This window comes from Belonocnema kinseyi, chromosome 10 (assembly GCF_010883055.1).
Source record: "Belonocnema kinseyi isolate 2016_QV_RU_SX_M_011 chromosome 10, B_treatae_v1, whole genome shotgun sequence".
Lineage (NCBI taxonomy): Eukaryota > Metazoa > Arthropoda > Insecta > Hymenoptera > Cynipidae > Belonocnema > Belonocnema kinseyi.
This window is the reverse complement of record NC_046666.1, coordinates 874797-889251: the sequence shown is the minus strand read 5'-3', so window position 1 is coordinate 889251 and position 14455 is coordinate 874797. Positions and strand designations below refer to the sequence as shown.

General features: G+C 27.0%; 2 protein-coding genes across 4 annotated transcripts in view; one reads left to right on the top strand and one right to left on the bottom strand.

The window, feature by feature from the left end:
* Nucleotides 1–12922, bottom strand: part of LOC117181474 (tumor necrosis factor alpha-induced protein 8-like protein) — a 28771-nt gene extending 15849 nt beyond the window's left edge. For both annotated transcript variants that reach the window (XM_033374168.1, XM_033374167.1), the window contains exon 1: nucleotides 12558–12922. The gene's annotated coding sequence lies outside the window, so the exon portion shown is untranslated. The remainder of the gene's footprint in view (nucleotides 1–12557) is intronic.
* The window catches only part of LOC117181471 (DDB1- and CUL4-associated factor 12), a 251124-nt gene that overhangs the window by 78630 nt on the left and 158039 nt on the right, over nucleotides 1–14455 (top strand). The window lies entirely within an intron of this gene.

The window sequence follows — 14455 nt, the reverse complement described above, 5'->3', positions numbered from 1 at the left end:
AATTTCAAATATTCAAAATTGAAGAATTTTACAGTGAAAATCACTAGAATTGAAGAATGTTTAATTTTTAATCTTAAAAATTGAAGTATTATGAAAAAAAAACGTTTAAAATTACACCATTTTCTATTCAATACATTAAATATTTTTTTAAATTTAAGAATTTTAAATCTGTAAAATGAAACTATTTAAAAAAAACGTTGATAATACAATTCTTGAAAATTAAATAATTTTCTATTCTATTGTTTCAAAATCAAAATTAAAGAGCTTTTAATTGTAAATTTTCAAATGCAAATCATCAAAGTTAAACTATTTCAAAGAAAAGAATGAAAAATTGCATATTTTTTTATGACAAAGTTAAACATGGAAGAGCCTTGAATTGAAAATATTAAAAGTTACAGAATTTGAAATTAAATTGCGTTAAAGTTCAACAACTTTCAATTGTAACTTTTGAAAATTTCAGAACTTTCAATTGGAACTGTTGAAAATTACAGAACTTTCAATTGTGAAACTTTAAAATTAAAGACTTTAATTTTTAAAATTGAATTCTTAAAAAAATATATATATTAAATTATCTGTTAACAATTATACAAATTAAATATTGAATAATACAATTAAAACAATTTTTTAATTTATATCCTCAAACTTAAATTATTTAAAAAGTTTAAAATATAAATCTTGAACATTGAATACTTTAAACTTCTGCTTTTTCAAAATTCAAAAATTTTCAATTGTACGTCTTCAAACTCGCAGAATTTAGGATTGTGAATCTTTAAAATCGCAGATTTTAAAACTGGATATCGCTAAAATTGAAAAATTCTAAATTACAAAACTTGAAACTTGTATAATTACAATACATTCTGGAAAAATGTAGTAATTGAAATTTTGCCTCGATTTTTTAATTTTAAATTTTGAGAAGTAAAATTTTTTTACAAATTCGCTTTTAAAAATTTGCAATTTAAAATTCTTCAATTGACTTTCGATTTTCAAAATCATCCAAATTTAAGAATTTTTATTCACACATCTTTCAAATTCAAGAATTTTCAATTGTAAATCTTTAAAATTAAAAAAATGTAAACTTAAAGTCGTTAAAATAAAACAAAATCCAATTATAAATATTGCAAAATTGAATTATTAAAAAAATAATTTTTAATTGCTGAATTTTCTATCATACAATTAAGCGTTGAAGAGTCTTTAATTGCAATTACTAAAAATTGAAGAACTTTCAATTACAAATCTTCAAAATTGAGGAATTTTCAATTGTAAATGTTGAAAATTGATTTATTCAAAAAAAAAGTTAAAATTGCATAATATTTTATCACAAAATTAAATGTTGAAAAATCTTGAATCACAAATATTAAAAATTGAATCATTTAAAATTACAATACGTTAAAAATCAACAACTTTGAACTATTACTCCGCAAAGCGGCAAATCTTTGAATTGTAAGTCTTTAAAATTGAAGAGATGTTAATCTAAAAATGGACAATTAAGAATTCCGCAAATTTGAAGTTCTACAATGAAAAATTCAGTAAATTGGATGATTTATAGTGGAAAATTTTTGAATTTGAAAGATGTAGAATGATGATAATTTAAAAAGTAGTGTTTGCAAAATTAAGAAAATTAATTTTAAAAATTCTTATTGAGCAATTTAACCCTGACAATAAAATTTGTAAAATTCTTTTGAGTGGACGCAGTCTTGAAGGTGAGTAGAGGACTATAACTATATCGCATAGGTTGCAGCTGTTATAAACTGTTGCTCAAATTCCAGTACTGGTATAGTAACAGCTGTTGGGTTAGCACCCCTGATCGTTAATTCGCCGCCCCACCAGCTGCCATTTCGAACGAGTGCAATTCTTCCCAGCGATCCGATTCCCATTCTCATTCACTCACACATTTGCACATTTAAAACCCATGTGCATTCGAAAATATCGCAAATTCTTTTACCCAATAAATCTTGCTTCAATTTATTTGGAAGCTTCTAATGTGTCCCCTAAGGGTTTACATTTTTCTTACACCTTCTCTATTCCTTTACACACCCCCTCCCAACACTTACTTGGTGGTGGAAGGGGGACCTACAGTTTAAGGTGGGTTCCGAACCACCAAGAGCAACAGCCTTAAGTACTTAAAAGAAAACCTTTTTCTCTAGAGGTACCGGTCCCACGACTCTCCAGAGATGAACAACTCCCTTGCTAGGCTAGTGTTCACCGCATGGGCCACCGAGACTCTTCCAGAGTGCGAGGCGGGGATCGAACCCCGCAAGCCGAAGGAGTGGGTCCAAAGCCTACGCTTTAGCCTCCACGACCATCGTCCCACTTTCGCTTCAATTTATTTTAAATCCAACTTTTTGAGAAAAGGATTCAACAAAAGAAAAAAATCAGACTTTTTTTAAAACCAATTTGCTTTTTGCGATTAAATTCTTGGATACGAGAAATGTGACAGAATGTGGAGAAAAAAACTACTTAAATTGTTGTACAATTTTAGTAGATTAACATTTTTTTAAAAAGAAAAAATACAAAATTCCCATTTTCTTTATTTTGAAGAGCCAAGGGATTATCTGACTCGTGCTGATTGAAGAAACACCTGTTCAAACTTTGCGGCCCAAAATGTGTTCTCCAAACAAAAAATTCTAGCATTAAATTCTTTAAATTTCTAAGATTTCAAGCAAAAATATAATGTATTCTCAACAAAATAGTTGAATTTTTAACAAATGAGATCTCATTTTCCACATACGAAAGTCGAATTTTTAATCCAATGTTCGAATTTTCAATAACAAATATTAAACTTATAGTTGCATTTTTAGGCAAAAACGGCGAATTTTTTAGAAAACAGTTGAATTTTCAAAGTGAAAAGTTAATTTTCAAACAAAAACGATGATGTTTCTTCCATAAAAAATATTTTTTTAATCCAAATGAACGAATTCTTAACAAAAGAGTTAAATTGTCGACCAAAAAGATTTTTAACAAAGTACTTAAATTTTTATCCAAATAGTTGAGATAGGTTGGAAATTAAACCTTCATTAGTTGAAAAATCAATTATTTAGTAAAAAATTCGGGTATTTTTTTGGAAATTCGTATTTTTTAAAATTTCGTTTTGTAGTTGAAAATTTAACTATTTGGTTTAAAATTATTTTTTATCAAGTGAGAAATCCAATCTATTTGGCTGAGGAATCAAATATTTTGTTAAAATTTATTAATTTTGTTTACGTTAAATTCAATTGGTTGAAAAAACGCACTTTTGGTACAAAATTCACATTTAAATGTTAGATTTTAACAAAATAGTTCCAATTTTCCACATTCAATTTTTTTTAAACAAAAACGATGATTTTTCTTCCATAAAAATTATTTTTTAATCCAAATGAATGAATTTTCAACAGAAGAATTTTCAGGCTGAAATGTTCATCTTATACTCATAAAGACGACATTTCGACAAAGAAAGATGATTTAGCTACTACAAAATAATAATTTTCTGTAAAAAAAGCTGAATTTTTTACCGAAAAGTTGCTTTTTCATCCAAAAAGATTAACTTTCTACTAGAAGACAAAATTTAAACAAAAAAAAAAGCATTTTGAAACAAGCAATTGCATTTTTTATCCAAGGAAAAATAACATTTTTAACAGAAGAGATGAATTTTCTACAAAACATTGGAATTTTCAACCAAATATTTAAAATTTTATCTAAAATTATGAATCTTCAACCAAAAATTTGAATTCTTAATAAGGAATGTATTGGTTAATATTTTAGAAAAAAGGATTTAAATTTAAAAAAGGAAACACTTGAATTCAACAAATAAAAATAACTTTTCAACGAAATAGTTGAATTTTCAATAAAAAAGGTCAATCTTCAACAAAATACGAGTATCTTCAACCAAATAATTGAATGTTCAGCTAGAAAAGATTGACGAAAAAAATTAATAATTACATTTTTGGTTAAAAAAGTAATTTTATAAAAAAGAAAAACAAATTTTCAACAAAATAATGGAACCCTCAACCAAATAGTTGCATTTTAATCCTTTGAGTACACACTGGGTCATATTGACCCTGTCACTGACTTTGAACAAAAATAGCGCTCACGCGTTTGAAAAAATTGCTGTACCATACAAATAATAACCGCTAAAAATATTAAAAATTAAAAAAGTTATGATTTTTTTCATAAGACTTAGTTTTTTGAAAAAATGTTTTTTTTGCGAATTTTTCAAAGTATATTAAAGATTTTAAATGGACTTGTAAATTACTTTACTATACTTGAAAGTATACCTCTAAATTTTGGTAAGTAAAAAGGTTGGGTAGTTGTGAAGTTATAGACAACCAAAAAATGAACAGGGTCAGTTAAACCCAGTGTATAGGAGAAGCTCGCAAAAATAGATTTGTAATCGAAGGGTTAACCAAAAAAGATCAAATTTCTACCCGAATGGCTCAAATTCAACCTAAGAAGAAGAATTTTCATCTAAAGAGATCAATTTTCAAAAAGAAAATTAACTTTTTTAACCAAAAAATATGAATTTTTAACTAAATAATTGAATTTTCAACTAAAGCGATCAATCTTCAACCAGAAAAGATGCATTCTTAATAAAGAATGTAATAGTTTATATTAAAAAAAAAGGATTGAAATAAAAAATAAAAATGTTTAGTTAAAAAAATTATTTTCTAACGACAAAAAACGAATTTTCAAGCAAACAGAATTTTTAACCAAAATATATGAAATTCTAAATTTAACCAAAAATAGTTAGCTTTTCTTATTGGCTTCTAATAATTCATTTCGCATTTAAGCGAAACCCCGAAAAAGGGGGGAAATTGGAAGTTTAAAAAAAAAGGGTGCTAACCCTATTGAAAGATAATCCGAACAGAAATTTAAAACAAAATTAAAATGTTTATTTTTTCTCGAAAACAGTTAGGATTTCAAACTTTTGTGAGGATTACAATTCAGCTTTTGGTTTTCAATAACAGTATATTTTTTCATACATTAATTTTGTATATTGTTTTTATCTACTTTGTATTGTTGAAATATTTTTTCTTCACAAATAGATGGCAAATGTTATTTACTTTATCCTAGGTCGTGAGTTAATTTGAATTTTTCTTCTTGCTTTATTTCTATTTACGAGTATGATTCTCCTACGCAGAATGAGATAATCTTCCAAACTGCATACGTATTTTCCACCCACATCCTATAATTTTTATATTGCAGATGTGTCAGAAATTGGTGTCAATGCCATTTTGTTTACTGGCGATTTTAAAAAACAAAATTCGAAATTACTTTTTATTTATTTAGATTTTTAAAATTTAAATTGGTAATTTAAAAAAATGCATTTTTCAATGCTTTTAAATTAATATTGTTTAAAAATCAATACTGGCAAATTTAAATAATTTATATTTTTAACATTTAAATTGATAATTTGAAAAATACTAAAAATACATTTTTCAATGCTTTTAAATTAATATTGTTTAACAATCAACACTTGCAAATTTAAATAATTTACATAATAGCTCTTTTAATTCCAAGGCTTTGTATATTATACCTGTTCAAAAATTGTGAGTCTCAATGCATTTTAATTTAAATTGTCATAATCTCAATCCCTTCAAATTCAAATTAAAGAAGTTGAATTTTCAAACAAAATTTAATCTTCAACCGGAATAGTTGAATTTTTAACAAAAAAAGAAATGTTTTCAACAAAGAAGATTAATTTTTCAGTAAAAAGACGAATGCGTACATTCCCAACTTAGAGAGATAAACTTACAACCAAAAATTAAATAGTTAAATTTTCGGTTAAAAAACTAATTTTTAATCTAGGAGATGAATTTTTAACTAACAAAAAACCACAAATTTTCATTAAAATAGTTAATTTTTCAGTTTAAAAAATTAATTTTCAACAACAAAAAAAAAGATTTTCAAAAAAGTGTTCAACTTTGAACAAAGTTTTGAATTTGCACAACAAAAGAAACAAATTACAACCAAAAAGATAATAAAAAATACGACTTTTAAATCAAATAAATGTATTTTTAACAAAAAAAGAAAAATTGTTCATCAAAAACAAAATAGTTAAATTTTCAGTCAAAAAAACTAATTTTCAATCTAGAAGATAAATTTTCAGCAACAAAAAATACAAATTTTTCTTAAAATATTTCATTTTTCAGGTTAGAAAACTAATTTTCAACAACAAAAAAAGAATTTTCAATAAAAGAGCCGAATTTTAAATTTAAATTTAACCAACAAAATTATTTTTGTAACAAAAGTGTTCAACTTTTAAACAAGTGTTAAATTTTCAATTAAAAAAAAATGTCAACCAAACAGATAATAGAAAAGACGACGTTTAAATAAAATAAATGTATTTTTAACAAAAAAAGAAAAAAATTTCATCAAAAACAAAATAGTTAAATTTTCAGTAAAAAAAAAAAACTAATTTTCAATCTAGGAGATAAATTTTCAGCAACAAAAAAATACAAATTTTTTTTAAAGTATTTCATTTTTCAGTTTAGAACACTAATTTTCAACAACAAAAAAAGAATTTTCAACAATAGGGTCGAATTTTAAATTTAACCAACAAAATTATTTTTTTAATAAAAGTGTTCAACTTTTCACCAAGTGTTAAATTTTCAATTAAAAAAAAATTCAACCAAATGATAATAGAAAAGACGACTTTAAATAAAATAAGTGTATTTTTAACAAAAAAAAGAAAAAATTTTCACAAAAACAAAATAGTTAAATTTTCAGTAAAAAAAAAACTAATTTTCAATCTAAGAGATAAATTTTCAGCAACAAAAAATACAAATTTTTCTTAAAATATTTCATTTTTCAGTTTAGAAAACTAATTTTCAACAACAAAAAAAGAATTTTCAATAAAAGAGCCGAATTTTAAATTTAAATTTAACCAACAAAATTATTTTTGTTACAAAAGTGTTCAACTTTTAAACAAGTGTTAAATTTTCAATTAAAAAAAAATGTCAACCAAAAAGATAATAGAAAAGACGACGTTTAAATAAAATAAATGTATTTTTAACAAAAAAAGACAAAATTTTCATCAAAAACAAAATAGTTAAATTTTCAGTAAAAAAAAAACTAATTTTCAATCTAGGAGATAAATTTTCAGCAACAAAAAATACAAATTTTTCTTAAAATATTTCATTTTTCAGTTTAGAACACTAATTTTCAACAACAAAAAAAGAATTTTCAACAATAGGGTCGAATTTTAAATTTAACCAACAAAATTATTTTTTTAATAAAAGTGTTTAACTTTTCACCAAGTGTTAAATTTTCAATTAAAAAAAAAATTCAAATTTTTATTAAAATAGTTTATTTTGCAGTTTAAAAAACTAATTTTCAACAACAACAAAAAAAGAATTTTCAACTAAAGAGACGAATTTTAAATATAAATTTAACAAAAGAAATTAATTTTTTAACAAAAGTTTTCAACTTTTAACCAAGTGTTAGATATTCAAAAAAAAAGAATTTTCAACCAAAAAGATTAATTACCTACCAAAAAAGACAAATTTTTAATAAGACACATAAATTCTGAACTAAAAAAGATAAATTTTCAAACCAAAATTAAATATATAAAGTTTCAGTTAAAAAAACTAATTTTGAACCGAAGAGATGAAGTTTCGACTAAACTGATTGGACTAATGTAACCAACTAAATTTCTGGATTAAATAAAATCAATTAAAATAGAAAAAAATGAATTTTCAAGAAGAAAATTAAGTCTTTAACCAAAGAGATTGACCAAAAATAATTATTTAAACAAATGATTATCATTTAGAACTACCTTCTTCTATAGAAATGCTACATAGATGTGGGTTTTTAAATGAAATATCCTATTTTTTGTCCACTTTTCAGTTAAAGCGAGGTAATAATTAATGCAACTTCTAAAAAATAATTGTTTTAACAAATTAATATCGTTATTCATTTAAATAAAAAAGCTCTCAGTAACTATTTATAGAAAAATTTATATTTAATATTATCTATATAGAAAATTTAAAGAATATTTCAAATATCTGTATTATTTTAGAAAAATATATTCACAAAAGAGAAATAGATTTTTCAAAAAACGATTGTCTCTAATGTTTATTTTTTATTTACTCATAACTAAAAAAAAAACAAAGCAAAGTAAAATTTTGTTAGAAAAAACCTATTTTTCTAGGAATTGTTTGAGAAAATTAATAAACAACATTAAATTGCTTAAACTGTTATGATTGTTATCTAAGAGAATATTGACATAAATAATAATAAATATGTTAAAAAATTGTCTGTTAAATTTCATTGATCGTTTCCTTGCTCTAAATAAAAAGTTAAAAATAAATGGAAAAATTATGAAAAAGCGTCTTTCTACATCTATTTTAAGATAGAAATGCTAAAAACAATAATAAATTATTTAAACAATTTATGAAACAATATAATTATCAGAAGAAAGTAGATTTTTATATATTACAAACAATTTGCATTAAAAAATCGCCATTAAAAAATACGGAAGACTACCAAAATTTTTTTTTCAAACAGATAATTTTCGAAACTTGAATTTTTTTAAATCATAATTCTGGTTTAAAAATGAGATAAACTATGTACAGAGTCAATTAAAGAACTCTATGTGAGTGATCGTATAAAGCTAATGGAGCAATTATAGGCCAAGAAATTGATTAAGACTCTTGTCTATAATACTGCTACACTCCCAATGCTTCGTTACGCTTGTTGAATCATTTTTAAAACTTTTTTTCAATTTATTTTTTTTTGCAATAATATCTAAAAATATAAAGTAACATATTTAGCATTTTCAACAATATTATTTTTTTTACTAACAAAAAAAAATACCGAACTAATTTCATCTGCGCTCATAAAACACAAATAATTATATTAATAACAAATTAAATTATAATAAACAATTTCTTGACTGAGCTTCTTAACTGTTGAAAACATTATTTTTCAATATAAAATTTGTTTAATTAATTGTGAGATCGATATATTGTAACGACTAATCACCATTCGTCAACAATTTATATTGTTATAAAATAAAAAAAATTTGGAAAAATAACCTTTAATGTTGAACGCATCTTGTGAACCAAAAATCATTGAATGAAATAAAAATGGGTAGTTTAAAAAAAGCTTGCGGATTAAAAAATAAAGATACAAGTTGAGGCAAAATGATATAAATAGTTGACTGAGTCATGTTGAATCATGCTATCATTCTCATCAAGAATACCATTTTTTTCAATAGTAATCATTCCTATTCGATTTTACAAATTGCGAAAAGGCATTATTAGTTCATTTTTCTTTCTTTTAATTTAATCATTTCCTTTAATTATTTCGATAAATTGTTTATTAAATAAAGTACAATAATAAAATATTGTTTGTAAATATTACTCAACTTGAAAAATATTTAAAACTATAAATTTAAGTATCTATAGAAGTCTACAGTTAACTTTTGGTAAAAAAATATTGATTAGGGTTTTATTTCTATAACAATGAGAAAAAGTCGAACGATTTTCTCCTGCCTGAGTTGAAAAATCGTAATAACGATGCCAGTGCACTGAAATATACACGACCTGCTTCCGGCTGGCGATGACTAAATGGATATAATTAAGTCAATATGCTCAGTCTGCATTCGTTTTTTTTCGGCGAATTCAAGTCCTTGTATCTCGAAATAAATTCTGAAGAAGATATTCTTCAAATTAAAAAGATACGAGTACGCTTCAAAGTGTTTAGAAATTTAAAAATACATAATTAAATTTGATTGATTTTAATTAATTATTAATATTTCAATGCTTTAAATATCAATACCATCCTATCAAACTTTTTATCTCATCTCATCCTATCTCTTCATAATTGAAATCGTTAAACTCCTCAAATTTGGTAAATTCCTAACTAATTCCACTTTTGTTCCTTCCAACTCTCATCCCAAAACACTCAATCCCATCGCTTCTAAATAAAAATGGTTTAACTATTAATATTTTTTAAACTACCATCCCATTAAACTCTCATCACAAACCTCTACATCCCATCGCTTCAAAATTGAAATTCTTTAACTATAAATATTTTTTAAATTACCATCCCATCTAACTCTTATCCCAAACCATCCTATTCCATCCAATTTCATTCCGAACCAAACCATCCCATCGCCTCCAAAATGATATTCTTTGAACATTAATATTTTTTAAACAACCATCCTATCCAACTCTTATCCCAAACCACCTCATTCCTTCCAACTCTCATTCCGAACCACTCCATCCCTTCCAAATTGAAATTCTTCAACTATCAATATTTTGTAAACTACTATCCCATCCAACTCTTATCCTAAAGCAACCCATCTCATCCAATTCTTATCCCAAACCAGCCGATCTCATTCAACTCTCATCCCAAACCACCCAATCCCATTACTTACAAATAAAAATGGTTTAACGATTAATATTTTGTAAACCACTATCCCATCAAACTCTCATCCCATACCATCCAATTTCCATCCCAAACCACCCCATCGCTTACAAACTGAAATTCTTTAACTATCAATATTTTTTAAACTACCATCTCATCTCATACCACCCATCCCATCGCTTCCATAATCGAAATTCTTTAACAATCAATATTTTTCAAACTACCATCTCATCCAATTTTTATCCCAAACCATCCCATCCAACTCTCATCCCAAACCACCCTATCCCATTGCTTCCAAACAAAAATGGTTTAACTATTAATACTTTGCAAACTACCATCCCATTAAACTCTCATCCCATACCATCAAACTCTCATCCCAAACTAACCGATCGCTTACAAACTGAAATTCTTTAACTATCAATATTTGTTAAACTAACATCTCATCCAATTTTCATTCCAAAGCACCCCATCCAATCCAACTTTCATCCCAAACCCCTACATCTCATCGCTTCCCAATTGAAATTCTTTAACTATCAATATTTTGTAAACTACCATCCTATCTAACTCTTATCCAAAACCAAATCAACCCATCTCATCCAACTCTCATCCCAAACCACCCCATCCCATTGCTTACAAATGAAAAAAGTTTAACTATTAATATTTTGTAATCTACTATCCCATACCATACATCTCTCATCCCAAACCACCCCATCCTATCGCTTACAAAATAAAAATTCTTTAACTACCAATGATTTGTAAACTACCATCCCGTCCAACTCTCATCCTAAGCCACCGCATTCCATACAATTTTCCTTCCGAACCATCCCCTACCATCGCTTACAAATTGAAATTCTTTAACCATAAATATTTTGTAAACTCCAATCGCATCCAACTCTCCTCCTAAATTATCCCTTTCAACTTTCCTTCCAAACCATCCCCTCCCATCGCTTCCAAACTGAAATAATTTAACCATAAATATTTTGTAAACTACCATCCCATATTATCCCATACCATCCATCTCACATCCCAAACCACCCCATACTATCGCTTACAAAATAAAAATTCTTTAACTACCAATGATTTGTAAACTACCATCCCGTCCAACTCTCATCCTAAGCCACCGCATTCCATACAATTTTCCTTCCGAACCATCCCCTACCATCGCTTAAAAATTGAAATTCTTTAACCATAAATATTTTGTAAACTCCAATCGCATCCAACTCTCCTCCTAAATTATCCCTTTCAACTTTCCTTCCAAACCATCCCCTCCCATCGCTTCCAAACTGAAATAATTTAACTATAAATATTTTGTAAACTACCATCCCATATTATCCCATACCATCCATCTCTCATCCCAAACCACCCCATCCTATCGCTTCCAAATTGAAATTCTTTAACCATAAATATTTCGTAAACTCCAATCGCATCCAACTCTCCTCCCAAATCATCCCTTTCAACTTTCCTTCCGAACCATCCCCTCCCATCGCTTCCAAACTGAACTTCTTTAACTATTAATATTTTGTAAACTACCATCCCATCCAACTCTCGTCCCAAGCCACCCCATCCCATTCAAATCTTATCTAGAGCCACACAATCCTATCTCTTACAAATTGAAATTCCTTAACTATCAATATTTTTTAAAGTCCCATCCCATCACACTCCATAACATCACTTCCCAATTCCAATTTTTTATCTATAAATATTGCGCAAACTACATTCATTTAAATCTTTGGAATTTAAATTCTTGGAAAATAAAAACGCTCAAACTATAACTCTTTTCAAAATTAATAATAATCTCACTTTCTAATATTAGATTTCGAACCTTCAAATTAAAATCACTTCGAATTTAAAATTTATTGATTATAAATCTTTTCAAATTGCATCCGCTAACCTTCCAAAGATCTAAAATTAGCGCTCCTCTAATTTTGGAAAATAAAATTGACTTGAACGGTAGACAATTAAAATTCTGCTGTGTCTATAGTCTTGATTAAATGGGCGAGTTCAAAAGGGGTAGTCTTTCCGAAAATCAAATAATAAGAATAATAAAATAAAAGTATTTATATTAATTTATATATAATTTATAGCTTAAAAATTAGATTCAATAAACCTAATCTAATACCCCAAATACTTAAAATCCCACTGATTTAAGAATAATTTTATACATTTCTAGTTGAAATTAAAAACATAAATAAAATGGAAAAAGTACTGACCTTTATGATTCAAGAGGCCGCAAAAGCGACCGAGGTTGGTTGAGATCTTTTCCTGGAAATGTCGAGGAAAACCCACTTTTTAAGTAGTCACGGGAAATATATTAATTTTAATCACTCTCTGATCATAGTGACGACGAAAAAATTAAATTCCTGGACACATTAAAGTTGGAATGATTCACTTAATCCTCGTAATCGAAGGTCTGGCCCTAGCTCACTTGATTTTCAATGAAACTACGATACGGACAAGTTTGAAAGTACTGCAAACAACAGGTAAAAAGATTTGAGATTATGTTTCACCTGACGACAGAGAGCGTACGAACACGTACAACGGACTACTGAGTACTGACGTTGTCTGCCACTACCAGTCTCACATCAGTCTGCCAGTGTTGTGGTCAGCGAGCACACTCCGGTTACCATGGTTGCTCCCAGGTGGAGGGGGAACGTCTCACCCTCCTTTTTTATATCGAATAATCGGAAAACCCTTATTTTTATTAAAATTCATCAATTGCGTTATAAAAGGAAACGAGTGAAAAATCCCAAAAAATAAAATTCCTGACGCTATAAAATTCCCGAATAATATAATAATACACTGGAGTTTCGGTTGAGGCACGGTTTCGGGCACGACTTGACTTGGCCTTGACAATGAATTGAGCCAGTCCGAACGTAACAACCAGCGCCGTGTGAACCAGGCCCTAATATTACGCAATATATGCACGTGAGAACCCGCGTCTACCCCTTTAACCCACGCTCCTGACGTTTCACGCTTGATTGAACACCCTCTCTCATCCTCGAGGAATCGCAACGCCATTGTATTATCGAATTCGAAAATTTCCGAACAATTGATAATACTACCGAATTGGAAGACTAACGAACAGTTAATAATATTACCGAATTTTTAAATTCCCGAACAGTTAATATTATTACCGAATTGGAAAATTCCCTGACAGTTAATAATATTACCGAATTGGAAAATTCCCGAACAGTTTATAATATTACTGAATTGGAAAATTCTCAAATAATGAAATTCCCGACCCGTTTATAATATTACCAAATTAGAAAATTCTAGAAATGTTTTTAGTAATGCTGAAATATAAAATTCCTGAATTATGAAATTCCCAAAATGTTCATAATATCGCTGAAATAGAATATTCTCGAATAATAAAATTCCCACACAGTTTATAATATAACTGAATTAGAAAAGTACCGAATAATGAAATTCTCGAACAGTTTATAATATTACATATTAGAAAATTCCAGAAATTTCTTTAATATTACCGAAATAGAAAATTCCCGAATAATGAAATTCCCGAACCGTTTATAATATTACCGAATTAGAAAAATCCCGAGACGTGTATAATATTACCGAATTAGGAATTCCCGAAATGCTTATAATATTACCGAATTAGAAAATTTCCGAACCGTTTATAATATTACCGAATTAGAAATTTCCAAAATGCTTATAATATTACCAAATTAGAAAATTCCCGATATGTTTTTAATAGTACCGAAATATAATATTACCGAATTAGAAAATTCCCGAACCAATTATATAATATTACCGAATTAGAAATTCCCAAAATGCTTATAATATTACTGAAATAGAAAATTCCCGAAAAATGAAATTCCCGAACCGTTTATAATATTACTGAATTGAAAAATTCCCGAACCAATTATATAATATTACCGAATTAGAAATTCTCAAAATGCTTATAATGTTACCGAAATAGAAAATTCCCGAAAAATGAAATTCCCGAACCGTTTATAATATTACCGAATTAGAAAATTCCCGAATTATAAAATTCTAGAACCGTTTATAATATTACCAAATTAAAAAATTCCCGAAATGTTTTTAATAATACCGAAATATAAAATTCCCGAACCGTTTATAATATTACCGA